Raw genomic sequence first — 12,496 nt, 5'->3', positions numbered from 1 at the left:
CTTGCACGGCAGTTTATCTCCCCATCCGAAGCATCCTCCTCCGATGGCGGCAACGGTGGCGGCGGCACGGAGGCCTGGGACCTGGGCGTGAATGTCGGGGCGTCTTGGAAGATTTCCACGGTGTACCACAGAGCGTCAGACGCTCCATCTTCACGCCTAACGGACTGGCATCCCGGTTTCTTGACAACGAGAATGCAGCGTGGCGGAATCCGCGCAGGTTTGTCAGTTTGAAGCCAAACGAGGAACGCGGACATGTCATCTCGTCGAGCCGTGCTCTCCTCCACCTTGATCACGATCCGCAGTCCCCAAAGAACTACCTCCGCCGCACGCCGGGTCCAAGCATTCACCGGTGGCCTGCGCTTGGCGGAGCCAAGGACGCAACATGAGCAAGAAGTGCGCCGCCGAGACACGGCCTCCATCCATCAGCCGACTGTGCATCTGCACGTCCTGGCACATCACCAAGAGATCCTCTGGGTAGTAGGAGTGGATGGACATGTCCCGAGGCGCGAGCTGAAATTCTGCATGGATCACCTCTATCGCAGACGGGTGGTCAGCCGCTAGCCGCGGGCCAACCACAGTGACTAGCACAACCCGAGCAAGGTCCGCCTCTAGTTCGCGTAGGTCCGCAGCCGCCTCCAGAAACTAGCAGTCCGTCGGGTCCTAATGAACCATGGCCTCAGGCGAAACAGAACCGAGGGCCCGCGACACTACCCACCGAACCTACTCTCGCCACTTGACTCCACGACCTCCCGATGCGAACTGCGCTGGCTAGGGAAAACATATTTTAGAGCACCTGCACCCAGACCCCTCTTATCTAGCCATCCATTATTCGCATCAAGATCCGTGCAAATACATTTCTCTTTTTTGTTTCTCTCACATAGAACATGTCTGTCCAAACCTTTGCGGAACAGTAAAGCTTTCTAACTAGAATCTAGGATGAAACTTTTAGATTTTTCCGTCCAACTTAAATATACAAAATAAGTTTTGTTTGATTAAAAAAATCTTATTTTTAGTATTTATTGTTAGATAAACGAGAATAAAACAAGACACAAAAGAGATAGGGATTTTTACGTGGAAACCCTTGTGGGAGAAAACCACGGACGCACGAAGGCACAATCACTATGAGGAGGAGTATTACAAGCACGTGACGACAGACCGTCTTAGGTGCGACTACATGGGGTATATATGAGGGCAATACATGAGAGTCCTTGTAGGACAAGTAAACGAGTTGTACTCGTACGTGTCGAGTCAACGCAACGCCCACACAGGTTGTACTACGTCTAGTCCAACACGATACTAGAATTTGGATCACAATTTAACAATCTCCACCGTGAGCCAAATTCCCTCCAGTAGTCAAAGAAATTAAATAACTCCATCCAAATCAGCATAAACACCTTGGGCGTCAAAGTCCATAGGACTAGTGTGAAATACCAACTAAGCCTGAGCAAAGCTCAAACTTATTGGTAAGAACTGGCTTTGTCATCATATCAACAGGATTATCACGAGTACTTATCTTGCATACCTTCAAATCAACTTCAACAACAACATCTCGAATATAGTGATATCTGACATCAACGTGCTTTGTTCTCTCATGATACATTGGATTCTTTGTAAGATATATAGCACTTTGACTGTCACTAAATACGGTAGGGCAAGATGAATCTCCACAAAGCTCAGTGTATAAACCTCTCAACCAAATAGCTTCTTTGCATGCCTCAGAAATAGCCATATACTTGGCATCAATAGTGGAACAAGCCACAATAGACTGCAAAGTTGCTCTCCAACTCACAGCACAACCACCAATGGTGAAAACATAACCTGTGAGTGATCTTCTTCGTTTCTTGCTTGTTCTTCGTTTGCTCGCAGGAAACAGACCCTCGTGGTCAGGTTGATCATGCTCCGGCGTGGTCGATAACCTCTCGGAGTTGGTTTAGCGATTGCTAAGGCGCGACGTCCTCGCACGTTCGTAGTCGGATCGTCAAAGTCGACTTCCATCAAAGCGATATTCATCATCTCATCGAAAGACGGGACACCTTTGCCTCTATCACTATCTCTCAATATTTCCATGCCAAGTATTTTCTTTGCTTCACCCAAATCCTGCATCTCATATTCATTACTCAATTGCTTCTTTAGTTCATCAATATCTGACATACTCTTTGTAGCAATTAGCATATCATCAACATAAAGGAGAAAATAAATAGTTGAACCATTGACCGTTTTCAAATAAACACAATTATCATAATTAGACCCTTTGAAACCTTGAGAGAGCATAAAAGTGTAGAATCTCTTGTACCACTGTCTAGGGGATTGCTTCAATCCATAAAGAGATGTCTTTAACTTGCAGACAAGCTTTTCTTTTCCAGGAATAACAAAACCTTCAGGTTGTTCCATAAAAATACCCTCTTCTAATTCTCCATGTAAGAATGCAGTTTTAACATCCTATTGTTCAAGCTCAAAATCATTCATGGGAACAATACAGAGTAAAGTGCAAATAGAGCTTGCTTTATATCTTGTGTCATCATTAGGAGAAATACCTTCTTTCCTCTTGAAAACCCACTTGCAACGAATAGGTTTCTTCTCTCTTGGTAATTTTACTAAATCCCAAGTGCCATTCTTTTCAAGTGATTCCATCTCATCATGCATAGCGGTCATCCACTTATTACTATCACCAGAAATAATAGCCTCAGAATATGAAGAAGGCTTAGCATTACCTTCAATTTCTTCTGCAATAGATAAAGCAAAAGAAACAATATTGCACGCTTCAGTTAACCTGTCAGGTTTATTAATACCCTGTCTAACTCCGTCATGTGCGAGATTCCAACCGGATGGAACAATAGGCTGATTTGGAGTGGGAGTGACATGTTCATCATCAACGACGGGTTCATCATGTGCATCAACAATTTCATTACCAGATGTATCACCTGAATCAATAACATGCTCCACCTAAACAGTAGGCTCCTGAACAAAAGGTTGTTGTTCACTTTCAACGGGAACATTAGTAGATGAAACATCATGTAACATAGATGATTCATTAAAGATAACATTTCTGCTAATAACAACCTTCTGGTTTTCAGGATTCCACAATTTAAAACCTTTAACACCAGACTTATAACCAAGAAAGATTCACTTAATAGCCATACTCCAACTTTCCATTATCAACATGAGCATAAGAAGTGCAACCAAAAACTCTCAACTGTGAATAATCAGCAGGTGAACCAGACCATACCTCAATTGGAGTTTTCTTATTAAGAGTAATAGATCGTGAATGGTTAATGAGATAACAAGCAGTGGAAGCAGCCTCATCCCAAAAACGCCTATGCAAACCTGCATTGGACAACATGCAACGGGCTCTAGAAATAATGGTCCTGTTCATACGCTCAGCAACACCATTTTGTTGAGGAGTATAAGGAACGGTGTAATGTCTGATAATGCCTTCAGAGTTGCAATAATTCTTAAATTGCTTAGAGCATAATTCCATACCAGTATCAGTGCGAAGTATTTTTACCTTATTTTCAGTCTGTCTTTCAATCATAATCTTCCACTACATAAAAGCTGAGAATGCTTCATATTTATGCTTCAAGAAATAAGGCCAAACTTTTCTCGAATAATCAATAATAATAGTCAGCATATAACTAGCACCACCTACTGACTTTCTGCGAGATGGTCCCCATAAATCAGAATAAACATAATCAAGAATACCTTCAGTTGTATGAACCGAAGTGTTGAACTTCACCCTCTTTTGTGTTTGCCGAAGATACAATGCTCACAAAATTTCAGTTCACCAGGTTCATATCCATCAAGAAGACCTCTCTTATTTAACTTTGCTAAACCAAGTTCACTCATATGTCCAAGACGCATGTGCCAAAGGTTAGTAGCATCACAATCGGAATTCTTTGAAATAACTGGAGTAGCGTTACATGAAACAGTAGAACCTCGAAGGTAATAAAGACCATTGGTCGAACTTAAGTCACCTTTGATCACAATAAGGGAACATTTGGTGACCTTCAAAACACTATCTCCACCTGAATATTTGTACCCCTTTGCATCAAGGGCACTCATAGATATAAGATTTCTCTTCATCTTCGGAATATACCGAACATCTGTCAAAGTTCTGATTGTGCCATCAAACATCTTGATGGAACCTATGCCTTCAATCTTGCATGAAGAATTATCAAAACCCAAAACGGAACCACCACCACTAGTAGAATCAAAAGTAGTTAACCAATCTCTATGCGGGCACATATGAAAAGTGCATGTAGTGTCAAGTACTCACTCATCATTGGTCTCAGCACATCCAACAATAACAACAAGAGCATCATCAGAACTATCATCACGAGCAACGTTAGCAATTTTTTTACCATTTTTGTTACCTTTCCTCTCTTTTCCTTGTACTGTGACTTGAAACATTCTGAGATGTCATGCCCGTATCTCTTGTAGTATCTGCAATATTTCTTGTCTCTAGATTGCGACCGGCCCCTGTAGCCGTTCTTACTTTTGCCTTTGTTTCCATTATGTGAGTTCTTCTCCTTTGTCCTGCCACAAACAGATAATCCCTTTGTTTGGGATGAACTTGAAACATCATGAGGCACCATTAATTTCATATTCTCCTTGGAGTTCAAAGCTTCATGAACTTCATTAAGCGTGAGAGTATCACGACTATATAATATGGTGTCTCTAAAATTAGTATAAGAACTTGGCAGTGAACAAAGTAACATTAAAGCAGTATCTTCCTCTTCATACTTAACCTCCATTGCAGCTAGATCAGATATGATCTCTTTAAATTTTGAAATATGATTCAAAACATTACCTCCCTCGGGTAACCTGTGCAGGAATAATTTTTGCTTCAGATGCATCTTGCTTGTAAGATCTTTAGTCATGCAAATGCCTTCCAGGTTTATCCATAGAGCGGCGGCAGTTTTCTCGCTCAAAACTTCCTGGAAAATAATGTTATGCAAATGGAGTTGAATTTGTGACAATGCCTTACGATCTATTCTTTTCTCCGCATCAGTCCAGTCCTTAATCCGATTCTTCACAAAACTATCCAGTGCTTTATCATAGTTGGCCTGTGCCAACAACGCCCGCATCTTGACTTGCCATAGGGTAAACCTTGTGTCAAGATCCAACAACGGAACATCGTACTTCATGGATGCCATGAGTATATTAAATCTATGTTCACAAAGTAGTACAAGCTGATAGAAAAATTCATGACAGAATTAATATACGGATCAAACGGAATAGGGTAAATAGCACCTGGTGGATAATGGGCCATAGCGACGGACAGAGAACAAAAAACTGAACTAGTACTGTAGCCTCCACGTGATGGACAACATCAGTAGTACTACCACAGAGGACTTGAAATCAATCGATCTCGGAGAACGAGCTGATTTGTTGGAATTGCTCACGTACTAGAAGCGAGTACCAAAGGATTGATTGACTGGGTCTTCATGTGGAGATGTAGCAGCTTGAACACGGGAGCCTCGGGACTTGATCCTTGCCTCTAGCGACTCGGAGGAGGGCAAATTACCTCAGGGCTTAAAGCCTGTACGTTGAGAGCAGCAGCAGCGGCAAATCGGCAGAACTTGCGGTCGGACTCGGTGACGTGCGACTGGCTGGCTATAGTATCGAAAATCGATCTCCACTCGGATTCGTCGGATCGCCCAGACGTGTGCCACTGCCGCGCACGTAACCTAATCACTCGCCTCAAATCTCGTATCTGAACCTCGGCTCTGTATACCACTTGTTAGATAAACGAGAATAAAACAAGACACAAAAGAGATATGGATTTTTACGTGGAAACCCTTGCGGGAGAATACCATGGACGCACGAAGGCGCAATCACTATGAGGAGGAGTATTACAAGCATGAGACGACATACCGTCTTAGGTGCGACTACACGGGGTATATATGAGGGCAATACATGAGAGTCCTGGTAGGACAAGTAAGCGAGTTGTACTCGTAGGCGTCGACGTCAACGCAACGCCCACACCGGTTGTACTACGTCTACTCCAACAAAGTACTAGAATTTGGATCACAATTTAACATTTATGTTGGACCATAAATTATGAACACTTTATTCCACATTCTAGTCAGTAAGTTTTGCAGTGCTGCAAAGTTTGAAGTTCAATACATGTTCTATATGAGAGAAACAAAAAAAGAAAATTTCATATGAAAAGTTAGTTGTCTTGCATAGATCTTAAAGCGATATTGGAGAGCCAGGATAGGAGGGCCTAGGTGCAGATGCTCTAAAAATCTGCGGCCCACTGGATAGAGGCGGGCGTGGTAGGGCCGTCGAACTTGGCAGGAGCCGCGCGGCTCCAGGCGGTGGCGGGCCGGGCGGCAGTGCCGTGCCAGCATGCGAGGGGACCATGCGCTCATGGGTGGCTGCAGCAGCAAGGACAGAGTGAAGCGCCGAGGGTGGGCGCGCGGGCTAAGAACCTGTAGAAGAGCTTCGAGGTCGCAAACAGCCCCACGAGATGTGGTCGAAGCCACCGCAGCGGACACAGCGGGCGGGGCTCTTGCACTCCGCCGAGATGTGCATGTCGTCGCTGCCGCAATTGTAACAGCAGCCGTAAAGCGCGGCGGGGAGGTGCGAGTCCGGCTGGGGGCGAGCGTGATGAGGACATCAATACCATTGTTACACCCAGATCCCCTACTGCTACATATACTGGACCAATTACAAGAGCTCGCGCACGACAATTAAATAATCAGGTACATTTGTTTCTTGGTAATGATTCTAATGTTCATGAGAATATGATGGTGCCTAAAAATACATTTCTTTTCCTTACAAATGAAGAGCCTAGCATGGACAAGAGGGATGAACACTGGAGCAAGATCAAGCATGGAGATGGTGGCATGCGCAAGGGGAACTAGATTGGAGTGTCAAGTGATGATTTCATGACTTTGAAGCCACCATAATGAGTGTATGAAGGCTTGGACGAAATATACAAGATGCCACTTCCTAAATTTCGTCCATAGGCTATTGTAGGTGCCGCGTCGCCTTATTTTTGCGCCAGGCCCATGTAATTTCGAAATACTTGAGTATAGGATGTTTTTCGAGTCTGTATTTGTTGGGAAACAAGAATTAGGGTTGGTTTAGGACCCCCCCCCTCCAAGGGGTCACGAAATCCCCCCTCATCCTCCATATATACAGCCCTTAGGGCGTCGTTTAGACTTTGGGTTTTGTTTAGATTAAAGTTCGCCATAGCTGCAACTTCGCGTACTTCGTTTGTGTTCAACGACCAGACCAAGACGTCACAGAACCCCACTTTCGTCAATAAAGCTTTCCTCTTATATTCACAATATCTAGATTGCAATCCCAGTTTCTTGCTTGTTCTTTGTTTGCTCGTAGGAAATAGACCCTCGTGGTTAGGTTGATCGTGCTCCGGCGTGGTCAATAACCCCTCGGAAGTTGGTTTTGCGATTGCTAAGGCGCGACATCTTTGCATGTTCATAGTCGGATCGTCAAAGTCGACTTCCATAGAAAATGATAGTTATCTCATCGAAACATCGGGAGACCTTCACCTCTATTAAGTGGTACCAAATTTCTAGGTCGCTCGGTGAGATTTTCCAGTTTTTCATAGTTTAGATCGACTATGTTCTTCATACCTACAGTCCATGAAAAAGCCAAAAAAACTAGGGTTAGTTCATAATATCCAAACCAATCTGAGCCTTTGCATAATCTTTTTAGGGTTTTGCTTTGTTGAATTTGGGGTTGCATCGTCGTGTCGAGTTGCTAGTCTTAGCGTCTAGTCCTTTAGAGTTTCGAGTTCTGTCACAGTTTGTCACGCCGTCGCCACACCATCTTCATCGCTGTTGCCATATACCACCACCGTTGCCATACCCTACCACCGCTGCCATATACCATCACCGCTGCCATATCCTACCATCGCTGCCATATACCACCACCGTTGCCATATCCTACCACTGCATATCCACCACCAATCCGAGTCCACATATACCACCGCTTGTCCATCACCAATCTGAGTCCATCCCATATTCGGTTTGCTTTCGAGATCCATCAGTAGTCATATTCGTCTTTCCTTGTATGAGTAGGTTTCTGATTCCATCAATCTTTTGCAGTTCATAGAAGAGGTTTGTTTCCAAAAAAAGAGTCCGGAAACCATCGTCCGTTTAGGACCAAAATTTTCCAAAAAACGCACTTGTCAAAAAAAATTCTGTCTATCATATTTTTAGGTGTTTCCAAGCGTTTTGAGACAGTCGCCGTTATAGAAAGTGCTTTTGAGCAGTTTCCAGTTTTTGGGTCCGGGCAGTCAAAAAAAAATTAGTCGAAAAATTTCGTGCCTATCCTGTTATTTTGCCTTGGGAAGATTTTTGAGACACTCGCCATTATAGTGATTTTCTGCAAAAAAAATAGCACCAAAAAAAGAGGAAAAAAAATCCAAAGTGTGTTTTTCCCTTGTTTACGTGTCGCGCCGTCATTTTGCTAGTGTTCTAGGCTCGCGTCTCTAGCACGGTCTAGCCTAGGACCAACAGAGTACCATCATTGAGCATTTATTCAGGGTTGCATGTCTAAATTGATTATTGCTGACAAATTTTGCTACCATATTATAAGCCTTCCCAGCTCCACGTACATCTACATCATGCGTTTGACACCACCTGGTAATCGCTCTATCCAAGCTTTGAGAGTTTTGACTACAACCGTTGCCGATCACCACCTGTTGCGTGGTAAGAACTAGTAAGAATTTGAGATTCGCTTGACAGATTTGTGACTTTCCACAACACCATGCCACTTCCTAGTAGTCCGTAGGATCATATTCTTGTGTGTTTCTCTTGCTTCTAACCATGCCAGGATCACAACCAGATGAGATGGACTGGGAGAACATGACGAACAAGGAGCTCCATGATAAATTCCAGGAAATGTTGGGCCAATAGGTAGAAGACATGATAACCAGTTTTGGCAAGGCATTAGCAAGGATTGATGACATTGAGAAGACAATTGACAACAAGTTGGATGCCAAGTTCGCTGAAGTGCTTGCCCGTCTACCTCCACCTGCTGCATCACTGCTACAAGAACAACAACAACCACCTCCACATCACGAATCGGCCCTCCACCGAGCGAGGCGTGTTCCTCTCAAGGAAGGACAAATTTCTGGTGTCGCCGCCGCTACTGCTACGGCCGAGGAGGAGGACGTTTCCGAGGGTGATTATGAGGATGAGGTTGATCAAAATCAGAACTATGTGCAACCACTAACACCACCACCAGGTCGTCCACATGCATATAATCGCAACGGTAGGGCTGCACCACCACCTCTGGTACGAGATCCTGACCATCTCCCTAAACTAGAATTGAATATTCCAGCATTTGAGGGTAGATATGTTCCTGATATATATCTTATTTGGGAGTTAGAAACTGAACAACGTTTTACATGTTTACAATATCCTGAGGAGAGACATGTTGTTGATGCTCCGTGTGCATTCACTAGTTTTGCTTGTGTGTGGTGGTCTGATCATCGTAGATTATATCCGAATAATATCGCAACTACTTGGGCTGCTTTAAAAGCTGCTATGCGTACTCGTTGGGTTCCACCATCTTATCAACGTGAATTACTACAAAAATTGCAGCTTTTAAGACAAGAAAATAATTATGTAGGAGAATATTATCAGGAATTAAAAACTGGCATGATTAGATGTGGTATTGTTGAGGATAATGAACCCATGCTTGCACGTTTCATGGGTGGGTTAAATAGAGATTCAGACCATTTTGGAGTATAAGGAGTATAACAATATCACTCCTTTATTCCATCTTTCTTGCAAAGCTGGACGTGAAGTGCAGGATCAACAGGCATTGGCACGGACTAACTTTTATGCAGGTCGACCTTCATCATGGACACCGCGTGCATCCTCTACTTCCACACGTTCTGCTACACCAGCACCTCCATCAGCTGCCACCTACAACCGTGATACAAGAAAGCGGGCACAACCACCACTATCTGCCAAGAGCACACCAGTCGGGCCTGCACAGAGCTCTTCTTCATCCATGGCATCAATAGGGCACACACATGATATTATTTGTCGTCGTTTGTAAGGGAAGAGGTCATTATGCGAGAGAATGCAAATCTCAATGTGTGATGATTGGTGTTGAGGATGGTGGGTATGAGTCTGCTGGTGACTATGATGAGGAGACTTTGGCTCTTATTACAAGTGAAGAATGATAACCCGCAAGTATAGGGGATCAATTGTAGCCTTTCTCGATAAGTAAGAGTGTGAAACCCAACGAGGAGCTAAAGGTAGAAGAAATATTCCCTCAAGTTCTATTCACCACCGATACAACTCTACGCACGCTTAACGTTCGCTTTACCTAGAACAAGTATGAAACTAGAAGTACTTTGTAGGTGCGATAGGATAGGTTTGCAAAATAATAAAGAGCACGTAAATAAAATCTAGGGGCTATTTAGATAAAGACAAAACTAAGTTAGTTTTTGTGGAGAACTTTCTGTCACAAGAAAGTTATTTGTCCCTAGGCAATCGATAACTAGACCGGTAATCATTATTGCAATTTTATATGAGGGAGAAGCATAAGCTAACATACTTTCTCTTCTTGGATCATATGCACTTATGATTGCAAATCTAGCAAACATCCGTAACTACTAAAGATCGTTAAGGTAAAACCCAACCATAGCATTAAAGTATCAAGTCCTCTTTACTCCCATACGCAAACAACCCCCTTACTCGGCTTTAAGCTTCTGTCACTCTAGCAACCCACCATATGCAAATCATGAACATATTGGAAACCCTACAGCGGGGATACCTCACGCTTGCGCGACACGGAGAGCACCATAGGACAACACCAATAATAAAACATGCAACTCAAACCAATCACGATCATCAATCAACCCATAGGATGAAATGGATCTACTCAAACATCATAGGATAGCCATACATCATTGGGAAATAACATATAGTGTTAAGCACCATGTTTAAGTAGAGATTACAGCGGGGAGAAGAGGTGTTACACTGCTGCATAGAGGGGGAGAGAGTTGGTGATGACGGCGGCGAAGTTGTTGGTGTAGATCGCTGTCACGATGATGGCCCCGGCGGCATTACAACGCCACCGGGAGAGAGGGGAAGAGAGCCCCCCTCCTTCTTCTTCTTCTTCTTCCTTTACCTCCCCGCTAGATGGGAGAAGGGTTTCCCTCTGGTCCATGGCCTCCATGGCGGTGGAGGAGCCCCTCCGAGATTGGATCTCTCTCTCTCTCTCTCTCTCTCCCTCTCTCTCTCTCCCTCTCTCTCTCTCTCTCTCTCTCTCTCTCTCTCTGTTTCCTTCTGTTTTTGCTCTCCCAGATTCTGGCCTTTCACCGTTTCTTAAATTTCCGGAGATCCGTAACTCCGATTGGGCTGAAATTTTGACACGATATTTATCCAGATATTAGCTTTCTTGCCCCAGAAGAAGGGCACCAACCTCCTTATGGGGTGGCCACAAGGGCCTAGGGCACGCCCTACCCACTGGGGGCGCCCCCTGCCTTGTGGCCCCCTCAGGCATCATCTCGCGTTGATTCCAATTCCCAAAATTTCACATATATTCCAAAAAAAATCTCCATAAGTTTTTATCGCGTTTGGACTCCGTTTGATATGGATTTTCTACCAAAAAAACATGCAACAAACAGGAACTAGGCACGGGATCAGTATGTTAGTCCCAAAAATAGTATAAAAAGTTGCCAAAAGTATATGAAAGTTGTAGCATAGTGGCATGAAACGATGAAAAATTATAGATACGACAGAGACGTATCAGCATCCCCAAGCTTAATTCCTGCTCGTCCTCGAGTAGGTAAATGATAAAAAAGATAATTTTTGATGTGGAATGCTACCTAGCATAATCTTGATCATATAATCTAATCATGGCATGAATATTAAGACACGAGTGATTTAAAGCAATAGTCTATCATTTGACATTACACTACTGCAGGTTGCTGCTAACGCGACACTATGATCAGAGACCCTTCGACGAAACTGTGTGCGATGCCATAATCGCAAACGGTGGTGTAAAAAACCGTCCAAAAAGGTGCAAAACGTTTGCGATGGAGGATGCATAAAACACGGTTTAGATTTTAGTTGCGTGTGCGATGCAGGGCATACGGTTCAGCTCAGTTTACTGTTTGCGATGAGGAGGAAGAAAAGAAACGGGCAGCCAGATGAAGGTGTGTGCGATGTACAACATACGGTTCACTCGGATGAACTATTTGTGATTAGGCAACACAAAAGAAACGGTCAGCCAGATCAAAGGTGTGTGCGATATACAGCATGCGGTTCACTCGGATGAACTGTTTGCGTTGAGACATGAGAACAAAAACGGCTAAAATGAACAAGATGTGTGTGATACGAGGCAAACATGTCTGTAATCGGAAATGTGTGCGAAGACCGATAACAACACAGACAATTACTGCTAACAAGCCGTGTGTGTTGTGAGCAAACGATTGCTGGTATACAATTGTGAGTGATTGATGAAAACATCACCTACGGGTTCCATTGTTTAGTCCGTG

Source organism: Aegilops tauschii, chromosome 1 (assembly GCF_002575655.3).
Source record: "Aegilops tauschii subsp. strangulata cultivar AL8/78 chromosome 1, Aet v6.0, whole genome shotgun sequence".
Taxonomy (NCBI): domain Eukaryota; kingdom Viridiplantae; phylum Streptophyta; class Magnoliopsida; order Poales; family Poaceae; genus Aegilops; species Aegilops tauschii.
Note: the sequence above shows the minus strand (reverse complement) of the source record.